The 16,734-nt window shown below is 48.0% G+C and overlaps 1 pseudogene; it reads right to left on the bottom strand.

Annotated features, from left to right (window-relative positions):
* Positions 1–15,366: 15,366 nt before the first annotated feature.
* Positions 15,367–15,557, bottom strand: LOC122910932 (annotated as a pseudogene).
* Between the last annotated feature and the right edge of the window lie 1,177 nt (positions 15,558–16,734).

Raw genomic sequence — 16,734 nt, 5'->3', positions numbered from 1 at the left:
GTCCCTACAGAAGTCACAGACAGGAAGTAGATGGTGGGAGCTGGGTAGGGAGGGGGATAGAGAGCAGTTGTTTAGTGGATACTGGGTTTCCTGTTGGGGTGATGACAGTGTTTTGGAACCAGAGAGAGCTGACAGTCACAGAACATTGTGACTGTTTTAAATGCAACTGAATTGTTCCCTTTGAAAGAGTTAATCTTTTTTTTTTTTTTAAGATTTTATTTATTCAGGGTGCCTGGGTGGCTCAGTGGGTTAAGCCGCTGCCTTCGGCTCAGGTCATGATCTCAGGGTCCTGGGATCGAGTCCCACATCGGGCTGTCTGCTCAGCAGGGAGCCTGCTTCCTCCTCTCTCTCTCTGCCTGCCTCTCTGCCTACTTGTGATCTATCTCTGTCAAATAAATAAATAAAATCTTTAAAAAAAAGATTTTATTTATTCATTTGACAGAGAGAAAACAGTGAGAGAGAGAACACAAGCAGGGGGAGGGGAAGAGGGAGAAGCACGCTTCCTGCCGAGCAGGGAGCCCAACTCGGGGCTCCACGCAGGGCTCGATCCTAGGACCCCGGGACCATGACCTGAGCTGAAGGCAGACGCTTAACGACTGAGGCACCCAGGCACCACTTACTGTGTACTTTTTCAACTTGACTTCATTGATATCATATTGGCAGCCCGAAAGGGGCCATGGTGGGAGTATTTACATCATGGGAATTGGTAAATGTCACAAATGAGGGCTGAATGCATGATGTTATTGGTTCTCCAGATCGAGGGTCAGAAACCTTTTATAAAGGTTTTTAGAAAAGCCTTTATAAAGGATCAGGTAGTACATGTTCTGTTTTGTGGACCCTTCCAGTCTCTGTTGCATCTGCCCAACCCTGTCGCAGTGAAAAGCAGCCATAAACCACATTACCCAATGGGCGTGGCCATGTACCAATAAAACTTTATTTACATAAACAGGTGGAGGGCCACAAGCATGTCAGCCCCTGGTTTAGGCTTTAAAGAGTGATGTAGAGAGACACCCAGGTGGTTCAGCTTGTTAAGCATCTGCCTTCAGGTCAGGTCATGATCCCAGGATCCCAGGATCAAGTCCCACATCAGGCTTCTTGCTCAGTGGGGATCCTGCTTCTCCCTCTGCTCTCTCTCTCTCTCTAGTAAAGTAGTAAATAAAATCTTTAAAAAATAATAAAAAGAAAATAAAGAGAAATAAAAAGTGATGGAGAGGGGCACCTGGTTGGCCAGTTGGTTGAACATGAGTCTTGGTTTCAGTTCGGGTCATGATCTCAGGGTGGCGGGATCAAATCCTGCTTCGGCTCCGTGCTCAGTGTGGAGTCTGCTTGAGATTATTGCCCCCTCCCTCTCCCCTCCCTGCACCCCCTCCCTGCTCTACACCACCCCACTCATGCTCTCTCTCTTTCAAAAATAAGTAAGTAAAATCTTTTATAAAAAGTTTGGTGCACCTGGGTGGCTCAGTTGGTTAAGTGTCTGCCTTTGGCTCAGGTCATGATCCCAGGGTCCTGGGATGGAGCCCCCCCATCAGGCTCCCTGCTCACTAAAGAAGCCTGCTTCTCCCTCTGCCTGCTGCTCCCCGTTTGTGTCCTGTCTCTCTCTCTGAAATAAATAAAATCTTTAAAATAATAATAAAAGTAATAATGATAATAAAAGTGTGATGGAGAAAAATTAATAATGCAAATTACACTTTAAAATGAATCTTGTCCAGGAATGCCTGGCCAGCTCAGTGGGAAGAGCCTACAGCTCTTGATCTCAGGGTTGTAAGTTCGAGCCGCAACTTGGATGTAGAGATTACATAAAAATAAAATCTTAGAGGCGCCTGGGGGGCTCAGTGGGTTAAAGCCTCTGCCTTCGGCTCAGGTCATGGTCTCAGGATCCTGGGATCGAGCCCCACGTCAGTCTCTCTGCTCAGCGGGGAGCCTGCTTCCCCCCACCGCCACTTGCGATCTCTGTATGTCAAATCAATAAATAAAAACTTCAAAAAATTAAATAAAATCTTAAAAATAATGCCTGTCTCTAATTGTTAGGTTATGAACAGCGCAAAAAATGTGAGGCAACGTTTTTTTCCCAGTATTCCAAAACTATTATCGACTCATCAAAGAAGACATTCAGGTTATCAACAAACAAGTGAAAATCCCAACATATCCTCACTTTCACATTACTTTTTTTCTTAAGATTTATTTATTTGACAGAGAGAGAAGGAATACAAGCATGGAGAGTGGGAGAGGGAGAGGGAGAAGCAGGCTCCCCACAGAGCAGGGAGCCCGATGCGGGGCTCGATCCCAGGACTCTGGGATCATGACCCGAGCCAAAGGCAGACGCCTAACGACTGAGCCACCCAGGCACCCCTCACGTTACTTATTAACATAAATGAAAATATTGTGGACGTTCATGTCAGAACTACACTTGTTCCATTGGCAAGAACCAGCAAAATCATATTGTGAGAGTCAGGTGACTCTTACAGTAGACTTTATAGTAAAGCGTTGCCTATTTTATTATTTGTAAATGGTGTGCTACACATCCTATAGGTCAGTGACACTTACGACACATACATGCTCTAGACAGGCAGTATGTATGCTGCATTCAACGCATAGTGATAGTGTGGTCCCCTCTCTGGAGAAGGGTCAATGCTAAACATTGACCAGGACACCATCACCTTCCTACACTTGAGAGTGTAGTTTCCCTTCAATACCATGTTCATTCATTCAACCATCAATAATTTTGTGTCTGTTTCCTGCCAGGCAGAGAGACGCATCCCTGGGGATATGGATATCCAGCAATTATTTCATTCAATGAGAGTATCTTGTGACCCTTCCCCTCATTGCCATCAGTCCAAGGGCCCAGCTAGTCAGAGGGAAGGAGGGAAGGGAACAGAACGTACCAGCTCGGGAACAGAATGTGCAGAAGCCCAGAGTCCCCCTTGTTTTGGGGGTGGGGTGCCATTCTTAGAGCATTTTTCTTTTTGTTTTGTTTCCTCGTCTGCTTTTTTTTTTTTTAATTACTTTTTCGTCGCTCTATGGTTGGCTGTAATATGTTCGTTTCAGGTGAGCAGCACAGTGATTCGACATATGCGTGACCAGTGCTCAGCGAACAAGCATCACCTCACATAATTACAAACTTTTTCTTTTCTTTTTTTTTAAAAGGTTTTACATTTATTTATTTGACAGAGAGAGACACAGTGAGGGAGGGAACACAAGCAGGGGGAGCAGGAGAGAGAGAAGCAGGCTTCTCGCCGAGCAGGGAGCCCGACGTGGGGCCCGATCCCAGGACCCTGAGATCATGATCGGAGCTGAAGGCAGACGCTTCACCACCTGAGCCACCCAGGGGCCCACAATTCAATTTTTTTTTTATCATATTCCCTGTCTTGGGCAGTCATCACCACAAACTTATTCTGGAACATTTCCATCATTCCAAAAAGAGACTCTGTCCCCATCAGGGGTCAGTCCCCATTCCTCATGCCCCCAGCCCCTGGCAACCAGGAAGCTGCTTTCTGTCTGTGTGGACCAGGAAGATAATCGCCCCCCTTGCCTCTCGCTACCAACTTCTGACTGTGTTAACAAAACACCTCCTCAGGGAGCAAGTCAAAACGGGGTTTTGATATGATGTTGTAATCACTGTGATCAAAGTCCTAAACTCAAGGTTTCTAAAAAGACCAATGACTTTTTTTTTTTTTTACAGGGGCAATTAAAAAATCTCCAGGGCTTGGCAAGACCAGATGGGTGTGTACAGATTTCTCTGTCAAGGTCGGTATCCTACATGACCTTCTCTTTATGAAGGTACTTACTCGTGGGTCGGATTTCTGTGTTTCCTGTAAAAAAATTTTTTTTGAGGTATTGTTTGGATAATTTGGCAAATGAAGAATCCCTCAGAAATGTGGAGTCTTGAAAAACTCACTTCAACCCGCGGGGCCTCAGTTTCCCCTTGGGGAGCCTGATATTCTCCTTTGACAAGAAAGCAGGGCTCTCCAAAGGCTTTCTGTAACAAACAGGATAGTAAATATTTTCTGCATTGAGGGCCAGACGGTTCCTGCCACAACTACTTCCCTCTGACTCGTAGCTGGAAAGCAGCTTCAGCTGATACACAGACAAATGGGCCATGTGCCAATAAACTGTATTTATGGACACTGAAATTTGAATTTCGTATCATTTTCAGTGTTGGAAAATAGTCTTATATTTTTTTCAGCCATTGGGGTGCCTGGGTGGCTCAGTGGGTTAAGCCGCTGCCTTCGGCTCAGGTCATGATCTCAGGGTCTTGGGATCGAGTCCCGCATCGGGCTCTCTGCTCGGCAGGGAGCCTGCTTCCTCCTCTCTCTCTCTGCCTGCCTCTCTGCCTACTTGTAATCTTTCTCTGTCAAATAAATAAATAAAATCTTTAAATAAAAAAGTTTTTTTCAGCCATTAAAAAAAAAAGTAAAAATCACTCTTAACTTGTAAGCTTTGCAAAAACAGGTGACAAGCTGGGTTTGGTCCCTGGGAGGAGTAGAAGGCAGGACTAGGACAAGGCTGCAGTTTAAAACAGGATGGCAGGGAAGGTCTCATTGAAAGGGTGACATCTGGTCAAAGGCATAGACGGTGGGAGTGTATCCCGTGGATACCTGGAGGAAGGATTCTGAGGCAGAGGACATAGCCTATGCAAAGGCCCTGGGGCAGGACTGGGACTGGTGGGTTGAAAGAGCGGGGAGGAGACCTGCACGGCTGGGCAGAGTGAGAGAGGGGGACAATGGCATAGCACACAAATGCAAGGCATGCAGGTCAAAAGCACAAATTAAGAGTTCGTAGGTTTATATTGGAGGGGCCTTTGGAAAGTAATAATTGTTCAAATTTGTTGGCATCCTTGACATTAGCTGAGTGTGATTGAATTCAAGTGCGTCAAGCATGGCGGGATAGTGGGAGCATGATCCCAGGTGGGGGGCCTAGAGACCTTGCCAGGGACAAGGGGCAGAATCAGGGGGAGAAAGCCGCAGGAGGATAATCCCCCCACTTCCCGGGGGTGGGGATGCCCTGGGGAAAGGAGGCTGGGAAGCAGTTGCCAACGGCGTCCACTAGAGGGCGCCAGGGACTGGGAAGCCGATCTCAGGGTCCCCCAGTCTTAGGCCTGGCCTGGGTGGAAAGGGAGGGAGGGTCCCCCACCTTTGTTGGGCGCCTGGAAGAGGATGAATCTGGACGGCCTCTTCTGTGCTTCCAGAGTTGGGGTTTGGAGGAGAGGGCTAGACAACTTAGGGCAGGAGTCCGAAAACTTTTTGCTAAAGGGCCACATAGCCAGGAGTTAGAACAGAGTGTGTCTCGGCCGAACTGCTCACCCCTACCCCTCCAGCTCCCTGACCGCCCCACACCACACCTCCCATGAAACGTAGTTTCTGCAAGCTGAAATGTGGAGTTCATGCAACTTTCCTGGGACACGAAATAATTTTTTCCCTCTTTCTTGAACCACTTAAAAATGCACCAACTGCGCACGCCTGGCCGGCTCGGTGGGTAGAGCACACAACTCTGATCTCGGCGTCGTGAGTTCGAGCCCCACGTGGGGCATAGAGATTACCTTAAATAAATAAATAGTGCAAAATATAAAAGTCCAAAAACTGTTCTGAGTTCTCCGGTTGGACAGAGGCGGCCTGGGCGGCGGGGCAGGGGGCGGGGTGGGTATGCGGTGTGTCGGTGGGGTAACTACGGTAAGAAATATTTGTTTGACACTAAGTTCCAGGCAGTAAGTGCTTCAAGGCAGGTGTCATGTGAACAGCCCTAAATCTACATCTTCAAAAGCTTCAGGAATAATTATAAAAAGCAACTCGTAATGGGAATGTCCAGCAAAGAAATCCCAAGTGAGGCTCACGTGGGTGATCGTGTCAGCAACACAAGTAAAGTAAATGTTGAGGCACAAAAAAAGGGGAAAGAGTAATGCGTGGATACTTTTTTGCTCCATTCCTTTCTTTTTTTGTTTTTTAAGATTTTACATATTTATTTGAGAGAGAGAGAGAGAGAGGGCGGGGGAAGCAGGCTCCCCGCTGAGCCGGGAGCCTGATGCCGGGCTCGATCCCAGGACCCTGTGACCATGACCCAAGCTGAATGCAGATGCCCAACCAAGGGAGCCACCCAGGCGCCCCCCATTAACGATTGTCTTTTAAAGAAATGTTATCCTTCCGTCCTGTTCTGTCCTAGTGATGAGTAATAGCAGGACTGTTTGATAACCGGAAACAATCGGATGAAAAGATCAATTTGATGGACGAAGATACTTTAATGTAAAGATATGGCTCGGGCGCCTGGGTGGCTCAGTGGGTTAAGCCGCTGCCTTCGGCTCAGGTCATGATCTCAGGGTCCTGGGATCGAGTCCCGCATCGGGCTCTCTGCTCCGCAGGGAGCCTGCTTCCTCCTCTCTCTCTCTTTGCCTGCTTGTGATCTCTCTCTGTCAAATAAATAAAATAAAATCTTTAAAAAAAAAAAAAGATATGGCTCAAGTTTCAGTAAAAATACTGTGTTTGAGTGAAAATCTGAGCTGACCCTACAAAACTGGTATAAATTGCAGGTCAGCCCACTGTCAAAAATTTTAGACACAATGAGAACCTACAGGTGTCCAGATACAATAAACGAAGTTACGTGGTCCAAACCCTAGTTCTTTGTATTTAAAACAACTGGGTTAGCATTGTTTCTTTTGAATCTACTGCTTAAAACTTTTATTTCTTTCTTTCTAGGGGGAGAGACAAGCAGACACCCCTCTGAGTGCAGAGCTGGAGGACCCAAGCTCGACCCCACAACCCTGAGATCATGATCTGAGCCAAAACCGAGAGTTGGGGGCTTAACCCCCTGAGCCACCAGGTGCCCCAAATGTACTGTTTAAACAGGAGAATGTGTTAACACCACAAAGGTGCCCAATGAGGGCTCAAAAGACAAGATGAACACATGTAGCTGGGTGTGTGTTGAGGCCAAATGCCCAGCACTGGGTTCTCCAACGTCCTTTCCAAATAGGATGATATAACGTTTACCAAAGGATAAACAATAAAAACGTGCTAATTCACAGCTTCTATTAAATATCACGAGTACCGGCACGAATTAGACCAAGAGGAGACAAACCATGGCTTTGCCGGCCAAATCTGGCCCCGTGTCTATTTTTGTAGGAACTAAGGATAGTATTTCAACTAGTTAGGGCAAAAAAAAGTCAAAAGGAAAATAATATTTCATGGCATGAGCAAAGTATATAGGATTCAAATTTCAGCATCAGGAATAAAAGTTTGTTGGCACGTAGCTACGCCCGTTTGTTCACAAACTGTCCGTGGCTGATTCCCACCGGGGCCTCAAGTTAGTAGAAACCACACGGCGCACGGGGCAGAAAATATTTACTCTCTGGCCCTTGATAGGAAAAGTTTGCTGACTGCCTGTTTAGACCAATGCAAGATTTCTTCAGGCGACGATTTTTAGGTCATTGACATTGTTCAGAATCACCTATGCACAGATATAATAAAAACACAGATCCCACAATGGGGTTTATTATCATTTTTTTGAATTTTCCTTAGACAATGGGCCTCTGCGGCGAGCACCTGCTGGGGTCTGCTTCCCCCATCCTTGGTATGGCATTGCTGCGGATAAGAGCTCACGGGGTCTCTACTGTTATCCCCATTGCAAAGAGGAGAATGCTGAGGCACAGGGAGGCCAAGCAACTTGCCCCAGATCACACAGCCTGCAAGAGGAGGGGCTGGGATTGAATCCAGAAGGCCGTGACCGTGACGTCCCATGACCCTCCTGCCCGGCATCGCCAGGAGCACTGCCACTCAGGAGTATCACCGCCTGGAATCTTGGGATGGCCACATACAAACTCCCTGTAAGCGTTTGGACAAAAGACATCCCCTCCCCACTGCTCCTAACACCTCAGTTTTCTCATCTGTAAAATGGGTGTCACCAGAGTCCCCACTCACTGAGATTTCTGGAGGATGGAGTTTACGTGTGTACTCAGCACAGTGAGGGATCGATGACTATTAGCTGGAGGGGGCACCCAGGTACCTCAGCGAAGCATTCGACTCTGGGTCTCTGCTCAGGTCTGGATCTCAGCGTCAAGAGTTCAAGCCCCGCACTGACCTCCATACTGGGCGTGGAGCCTACTTTAAAATAAATAGGTAGATACACAGGTAGATAGATACATAGATAGACAGACAGACAGATATTGGCTGTAGTTTTTATTAGATTGCGTGCTTAGATCCAGAAGCTAAGCCTAGAGGGATGGCGTGGTTTTCCTTGGACAAAGAAAGTCCAAGAGAATGGGGTATTGCGGGGTTTCAGTGCACAAAATGAGTTTCTGCATGTTTGCAGGCATGTAGCACACACAAAATAAACCGAATGATAGGTAAGAGGCTGCTTCCTTTTCAATACAACCTTTTTCTAAAAAAGATTTTATTTATTAATTTGACACAGAGAGAGAGGTCACAAGCAGGCAGAGAGGCAGGAGGAGAGAGAAGGGAAAGCAGGCTCCCCGCTGAGCAGAGAGCCTGATGTGGGGCTCGATCCCAGGATCCTGAGATCATGACCTGAGCCGAAGGCAGAGGCTCAACCCTCTGAGCCACCCAGGCACCCCCAATCCAAACTTAAAAAAAATTTTTTTGTTAAATCTTTAAGTCATCTCTACGCCCAGTGCGGGGCTGGAACTCACAGCCATGAAGTCCAGAGTCGCACGCTCCACCAGCTGCGTCAGCCAGGCGCCCCTCAATCCCCTTTTAAATCTTCTGATTCAGTCGAGAAGTACACAGATAGGGGGCTTCCGTGTCTCTAATATCTATTTGTTAACCTCTTTTTAAGAATCCCCTAATCCAGAACCTTCCACAGCTAACAGTAGCTGCCTAAAGGTTAGTAACACTGTTTCCTTTCCTTCTACTTTGGGCATCAGATACTGTGCTGTTGTTGTTTTTAAATCTACTCCAGTGTTACAATGTTTCCTTCTAAGATAAACGCATTAGAGGAAAAAAAGTTCAGTACAGCCTTCCACGTTATCGTGAACTCTGGGGTTTTTTTCTTCATTAAATTTATTTTAGAAAGACAATTAACAACCTGATGGCAAATTGAGACTGATATCAGATGCCCCAAAAAGAAGGTAGCCGTGAAAAATAAATGTTATTAAATCCCACCAAAGGTGGGGTAATCTTTCCAGCATCCTCCTCTAGAATCCTGGAGATTCTAGGTTGGAGATCCAAGGGACCCGAGGTTCTGCCTGCTGTGGGCAGGGAGTTCTGTGAGGAAGTTCATAGCAGGTCCCAGGGAGAAGAGCCAAGGGGCAGTGTTTTCTGAAACCCCCTCTCAGCATGGCCAACCTCGCTCCTGCGTGGGTGGGGATGGGCCTCTGACTGGTCGGCTTCTCCGCGCACCCAAACTGGGCCCCCGTCGCTCCAAGCAAATGCCACTTCCGATCTGATTTTCCCTGGGGTTAAACATCCACCCCCGTGTTTGGCCTTGCAGGGATTTTATATAACCTTTAAGTCAATCCTCACATTTTACAGATGGGGAGACCGAGTCTCAGAGGGGAGAAGTGATGTGGAGACAAAGCCAAGTTTATTGCTGAGCTGGGGGGAGGACTGAGGTCCCTGGGCACCCGGTCCAGAAAGCCACCGTGCACAAAATGGGAGAGTCTGTTGTGAACTGATGATAGACGATGAGGCGGATGCCCCAAGCTGGCTAAGAACAGGCTCAGGGATCCACGGTGCACGCCAAATTGTGGGGTTCATTCCACAAATGTGTTTGCAGTCACTTTGATGCTCACAGGCCATCAGTGGCCAAAACAGAGCAGAGCCTGTTCCCTGGGTGAACAGGTAGCATAGATAAACAGAGCCCCTCCCCACCCCAGGTGCTCTGCTGGGGTGACCGAGGTGGGGGCTGCGTCTGGCTGGGGTGCTCAGGATGGCTTCTTAGGAAGGTGACCATTGGGCTGAGAGCACCGGCTTTGAGAAGGTGATGTGGGTTGAATTATGTGCCCCCCCATTCCTAAGTCGGAACCAAGCCCCCAGGACCTCAGAACCAGAATGTAACTGTGTTTGGAGAGAGGATCTTTACAGAGGTGATCGGGTTAAAATGAGGTCATTGGAGTGAACAGGTGTCTTTACGAAAAGGGGAAATATGGACCGAGACACGGGAAGAAGATGGGGTCTACACGGCAAGGAGGGGCCTCAGAAGGAAGCAGCCCCGTTGACACCCGGATCTTGGACTTCCAGCCTCCAGTACTGGGAGGCAATAAATTCTGTTGTTTAAGTCTCCTGGCCTATGGGATTCCTTTTGACAGCCTGGAAAACCAACTCAGAAGGTGAAAGACGAAGGGTCAGGACTCATTCAGGATCTGGAGACATGGAAATGCCTCTGCACCCCTATACCGTGGGCTCCTTTCCAGAATCCTCTGGGGGTGGAGCCGAAGGAGACGGCTCCTCAGCTGCCGCCCCGACTCCGACCCCGTGGCCACAAGAAGGAAGCTGGGATGACCACATTCTCAGCCAACGGAGGCCTCCCTTCCCTGTGAGAGCGTCCCTGTGACCCTTGGACCAGCCAGCCATAAAGCAATCACCAAGAGTTGATGTGGAGGGAGGGGTGGGCCGGGAGAGGAGTGGGGGGCCAGCTCTGCTCGCCGCCCCACGCTCCAGGCCCTCGTGGGGCGTGGTCCCAGGGGTCGCCCATCCTCCCAAAGCTGGGGGACCACATTCCGGTGGCAGGCTAGGAGCGAGCCCCAGACTCCAGGCTTGGGGAACAGCGTCCCTAACACACCAGGCCTCCCAGTTCCATCCATACGCCTGTCCCACCCAGATCCCCCGCAGAAACTTCTAGAGCCATTAACAACTGGAGTCACAGGCCTGACCATCAGCCTTCTCGGAACAGGCCTCAGCATCCCTACCCTCGCCTGCCTTGCTCGCTGCAGTTCAGCCGCCGCCATCCCTGCCCGTCCCTCTTTGTTTCTACGCACGGCCTCTTCCTCCTACCCATTTGCGTGCTTTTGTGCGAATGGCCCGTCTTCCCCGACTGGAGCATAAACCCCACCAGGGAACCGAGTGGGGGATGATTCGGTTCTGGTACGTTCCCTCCCGCGTCTGCGACACCCGGGACATAGCAGGTGCTCAGTAAACAGCGGCCACGGGGATAAATGAATACACGAATGATGAATCCTCAGCCCTAATGTCCTTCATCTTTTAGGGAAAGTGGAGGGAGTCACTCCCTGCCAAGCGCTCCTCCCTTGGGTGCTCGAAGGGCCTGGTGCAAATCACTGGTCTCCACCGCCCACCCCTCCCAGAGCCGGGAACTTCCAGGACACGCCGAAGCACGTGGTGTCGGAGCAGGGACGACCGGCAGCCCCGAGGACGAGGACGGGGTGCTAATCACTGGGCATTGACCAAGAGGTAGATCAGAGTCCCCCTGTCCCCCCCTCGCCGCCGCCCCACGACTGCCCCTGCCACACCCATATCACGAGGGCTTTACTCACTGCCCAGCCTGGCGGTAGGAGGAGGAAGAGGAGGAGGTGGGGAGAGGAGGCAGGCAGGGAGTTGGCCAAGGAGCCGCAGCTCCCAGACCCCCTGCTTCTTTTTCCCAAAACTGACCTTAAAGGGAAGCGGAGGGAGAACCCTCCAGTAAGAAGTCAAAGTAATGGGAGGTGACATGGTGTCCAGGGGTAAGCCCCCGCCCAGGGGGACAGGGACAGGGAAACTTGGGCGTTGCCTCAACCGAGGCTGACTCACGGAGGGGCACGGTGAGTCATAACCCCTTATTAGCCTCTCCGGCCTCATGGGCAGAGTGGGGGCTGTTGTCATGACCAGACCAAAGGGCTAAGGAGGAAAGCCAGAGGCCAGAAAGCGCCAGGCAGGCGTCTGTGAGTGTCTCAGACTGGGAGAACCCGGCATTGCTTATGGGTGGACGTACTGGTCATAATGGAAACCAGCGCAAAGACAGCGGATCTGGGGACCCGGGTCCGCCAAGGTTCCTTCCCAGCATCTTGCGTGCTTTCATTTATCGACTCCGGCCAACAATCCGGCGAGGCAGGGCCTTGAACCCCTCTTGCAGATGAGGAAACTGAGGCAGGGAGCGGTAGAGTCATGGGCTCGTGGACACGCAGCTACACAGAGCAGAACGGGTGCTCCCCCGGGCTCTGCTCTAACCCCCGCCATCGGACAGAAGTGGCACATGTCCTCTGAAAATTTCTAGCAGTTGGGTTGACCCAGCACACTGTGAAATTAAGTTTCGACTTCGTAACATAGTTGGTTGATCTAAACAATTGAATCGATACATCCAAATGATGATCATTTCAACATCTAATCAATACTGAAATGATTTTTTAAAAGATTTTATTTATTTATTTGGCAAAGAGAGAGAGCACAAGCAGGGGGAGTGACAGGCAGAGGGAGAAGCGGGCTCCCCGCTGAGCAGGGAGCCCGATGCAGGGCTCGATCCCAGGACCCCGGGATCATGACCTGAGCCGAAGGCAGAGGCTTTAACCCACTGAGCCACCCAGGCGCCCTAATATTTCACTTTTTGAGATACTAACTCTTGTATTTCCCTAGCGTACTTCACCCTTAAAACACATATCAACATGGACCCTAAATTTCCATCACAAAATCCTTGATCTGTCTTTATAGAGTTCGTAAGATTGACAGTCACAAATGTAGACTCATGTACCCAAGCTCTTCCATAGGTACCCAAAGCTGTCTGTTAACTGAGTTATCAGTCTTTAAATGCAAATTAACAAAAATAAATGAACACTTCCAACCCAGTTGGCCAGTCACCCTGTGTACATCAAAGGCTTCGATAACTGGGTGACATGGCCCCCGCCCTGGGAAGATCAGGTCTAATTCAGCAAACCTGTGAATTACAGAGCGCTTTTTCTGTAAAAGGCCGGATAGTAAATATTTTCAGCTTTGCAGGGCACAGGTCTCTGCCGCAACTACTCACCTCTGCCAATGTTGCAGGGAAGCGGCCATAAACAAGAAGTAAACCAAAGGGCATGGCTAGGTGCCAATAAAGCTTTATTTACAAAGCAAGCAGAGGGCCAGAATTGTCCCGCAGGCTATAGTCTGTCAACCACGCACTCAATTCTGTGGTTATATTTAAACATCTTCTGTTGTTCCTTCCACGAGCATTGATTGGGTAGTTCTTGTGGGCCAGGCATGGGGGATACTACCTAGGTCTTGTCAAATTTTTGCAGATAATCCTAGCTGGAGATTTTCTAGCTCTCCACCCCACAGCCTTTCTTCTCTCTGACAAGTTAAGCACCTGGATCAATGTTGTTGCAGGGAAGAATCAAAAGGCATTTTTTGGTTAATGAAACAATGAATGAATATTCGTATCCCCTAGGGTGCATCCCTCTGCCTGGAGAAGGCACCCAATAAATGCTGAATAAGCGCATGCCCCAATAAATAAATAAAATACATGGTGTGTCAGGTGATGGTTAAATTTCTTTGAGTAAATGTAAAGCAGGATGGGGGATGGGGACCGAGGGGGTAATTGCAATTTTGGAGGAGGTGGTCAGGGAGGAGTTGGATCTGATCAGAAATCTGAAGGTGAAAAGAACCAGCCACAGGGAGATCTAGGAAAAGGAATTCCAGGAAGCGAGGAGAGCATGTGCAAAGGCCCTGGGGACAGCAAGTGCAAAGACCCTCCACCAGTGTGGAGTGAGGGAGAGGGAGAGCAGGGAAAGGCAATGCTAAGGTGGTGAGGGAGACAGACACCGCCCCTGTAAGGACTTCTGTGTCATAATAAGAAAAGCAGACTGTGGGGGGGGGGTGAGGGCCAAGCCAGGAGGAGGGCAAGATGGAGGACAGTGCCGATGGGGCTGGAGGCTGGACCAGGATTCAGGAACCAAGCAGGCAGGGAATGAACGTGTTTTGAAGGCTGAGCCGCCACGACTCATGGATGGATTATAATAAACGCAAGCAAATCCCATTGAAAGATAAAAATAAGTAGGAGAGAGTGGGATGTAATGAAAGGAGGTAAGCGGCAGATATTCAGGAAATGGAGCAAAAGGGCATGGAAATCAGAACAGTGGTAATGACTAGGAAGGAGCTTCTGGAGTGCGGGGGACGTTCTGTGTCTTATTCTGGAAGGTGCTTACGCAGATCGGTATAGATAAGAAACAATTCACCAAGTTGTACACTTACTATTTGAGAGGGCTTGTATTATACACAGCCTTATATATAATATATAGAACATATTATATATATTATATACATGTACACATATAATCTATAACATCTATCATATAATATCATATTTATATCACATGTATATTATACTTTAAACAGTTAGGCTCTGGCTGAAGTTAATGCTAGTACCATGACATGAGAATAAACAACTTAAATAATTTCAGTGATTCAGGAATGGGACCTTGACAGTCAAAAAATAGGGAGAAAGAAACCAAAGATGTGTGGGTAGGAAAGAATCTTTTTGGCGGATTCAGAACTGGCCATTCCTAAGTACTCACCATGGCCTGAGTAGTATCGAGGAGAATGAAAAGACCTACTTTCAAGGAGCTCCTTCCAGTTGTGAAAAGACAAGGCGGACAGATGATCAGCAGACACCCAAGGAGACTATGTGAATGCTAATCGTCATGATCTATATTCCAGTGTGCATTTTGCGTGGGAGAGAAATCTGTGGGCAGAATTAATTAGGGGAAGTGAATAGTTAGCTTCCTGCCCCCTCCCCTGGTCATGGAAAGATCAGAAAATCAACTGAAAATTTTAAGCTGAAAAGGGAATCCACTGATTCACGTTGCTGCCGTGCATCGGAAGCCAAGGATTGGATTTCAGGTATGGCTGGATCCAGGACATCAGACCATGGTGTCAGGGATCGATTGCTCTTTGTTTGCTCTGCTGTGTTCTGGAAGGGCTTCATTCTTTCACTGTGGGGTAGGGATGACAAGCAACCCCAAACCTACATTCCTTGAAATCTGACATCCCCAGCGTGCCCAGCATATCCTTTCTACAGATGTGACAAGAGGAGGTGCAGAATGAAGTTACTTCCCCTGGGTCCCAAACCACACTTGTGAGCAGTAGAGTTCACACACTGGTTCATCTGGTCCAAACATTGGGTTCTTCACCACTGGATCATACTGCCTCCTATGGTCCTATCCTCAGGCTGGAGAGAAAGTGGGTAGCATTTTCTCAATTTCAAGAATTCTCACATCTGAGTTTTTCCCAGTCTTTTCTAACTTCTAACTGCTACATGTCTGAGCGAGAATCTGGCACAGTATGTAATCTCCAGCCAGTAAAGATTCAGGAAGCAGTTTCTTCATGCCCTAAATTAGATGCTGGGGTTTTGTAGACACAAAATTTGTATGTGAGATTGAATACCATAATTTCATGGTGTTTCACAAAGATCCCAGGGGCTTTTGGACATCTTACCACTTGAGTACATCTGAAACACACAGGGAGAAGGATTTGACCTAAGCAAAAAGTTAAGAGCTGATACAGACCTAAGGAAGGTCTGTATTACATTCCTTCAGAATGTAAATGGTCCCGAGAAAAATAATATATTTACTTCACATCTGTCATCACATTTTCAATTAGCAATAATCGCGCCTTGGATAAACCTCATTGGCTATGATACTGCCACTGTGCAAAGCTTTGTCATCACATTTTAACTAGACCCAGTTATATCAAAGTAACATCTCAGAGAGGGTGATTTTTGTCCTGGGAGAAAAGCTAAGAACTAATCTTTGAGTTACAATGCCTTCCAGTTCCACAAGAAAATGTGAATGCTCCCATGAAAAAGTATATATGAGCTTGATATAATTTATTCACCTTAAACTAGAGCTAGTTTTACCCAATATCTTCAGATCTTCAGGGGGGTGAGTTTTACCCTTAGGGCAAAAACCTAAGAGTTAATCTGGACTTAGGCAAAAGCCTAAGAGTTAATCTGGACTTGAGCTAAAGGGGCTCCTCCAAACCCCTTTAGAAAGTGTAGCTGTTTCCAAGAAAAGGAATAAATGAACCTGATATCAGTCATTCACACTTTAGTTAGAATTAGCTCAAAGAGCTTTGAGTGCATTTTCACTCTGTACTGTTGGAAACCACCTGAGGTAATTTTAGGGTTGGAAAGAAAGAGGGATCAGTGAGAAAGACATGGGTCTAAGGGATCTGCTTCCTGACAGGGCTCGGCTGACAATCATTGATACTTAAGTGTTCACACCAGAATAAAGCAATAATGGTGAAAGAGAGGCATTTCTTTATTTGAGGAATGTTACAAGGGTGGCACCTAGTCCTGGTGGGAATGCTGAGCTTTGGGGACACAGCTGAAGTGACTTACTGTTGTAGGAAAGGCAGCTCTTAAATGCTAACTCGGACCCGAGGTGAGCTTATATTAAGAAACTTGAAGAACTGTGAAGAATGCATGATCCTTGCTTCATTTGTAATGTTTCCTTTCTTTCCTTTTTTTAAGATTTTATTTATGTATTTGACAGAGAGAGAGAGAGCCCAAGGAGGGGAGCAGCAGGCAGAGGGAGACAGAGAAGCAGACTCCTCACTCAGCAGGGAGCCCGACGTGGGGCTCGATCCCAAGACCTGGGGACCCCAGGACCATGACCTGAGCCGAAGGCAGACGCCCAACAGACTAAGCTGCCCAGGTGCCCCTCTTTTTTGTTTAAATAAAATTGCATTTATGTGGAAGATGTAACAGGTACATGGCGTCAAATTCCAGGAGAGTAAATGATGATGCAGAAGAAAGCATCTTCTTTGGGGCACCTGGGGGGCTCAGTCAGCTAAGCATCTGCCTTCAGCTCACATCATGATCCCAGGGTCCTGA

This window comes from Neovison vison, chromosome 6 (assembly GCF_020171115.1).
Source record: "Neovison vison isolate M4711 chromosome 6, ASM_NN_V1, whole genome shotgun sequence".
NCBI lineage: Eukaryota > Metazoa > Chordata > Mammalia > Carnivora > Mustelidae > Neogale > Neogale vison.
Note: the sequence above shows the minus strand (reverse complement) of the source record. Positions and strands in the feature narration are given on the sequence as shown.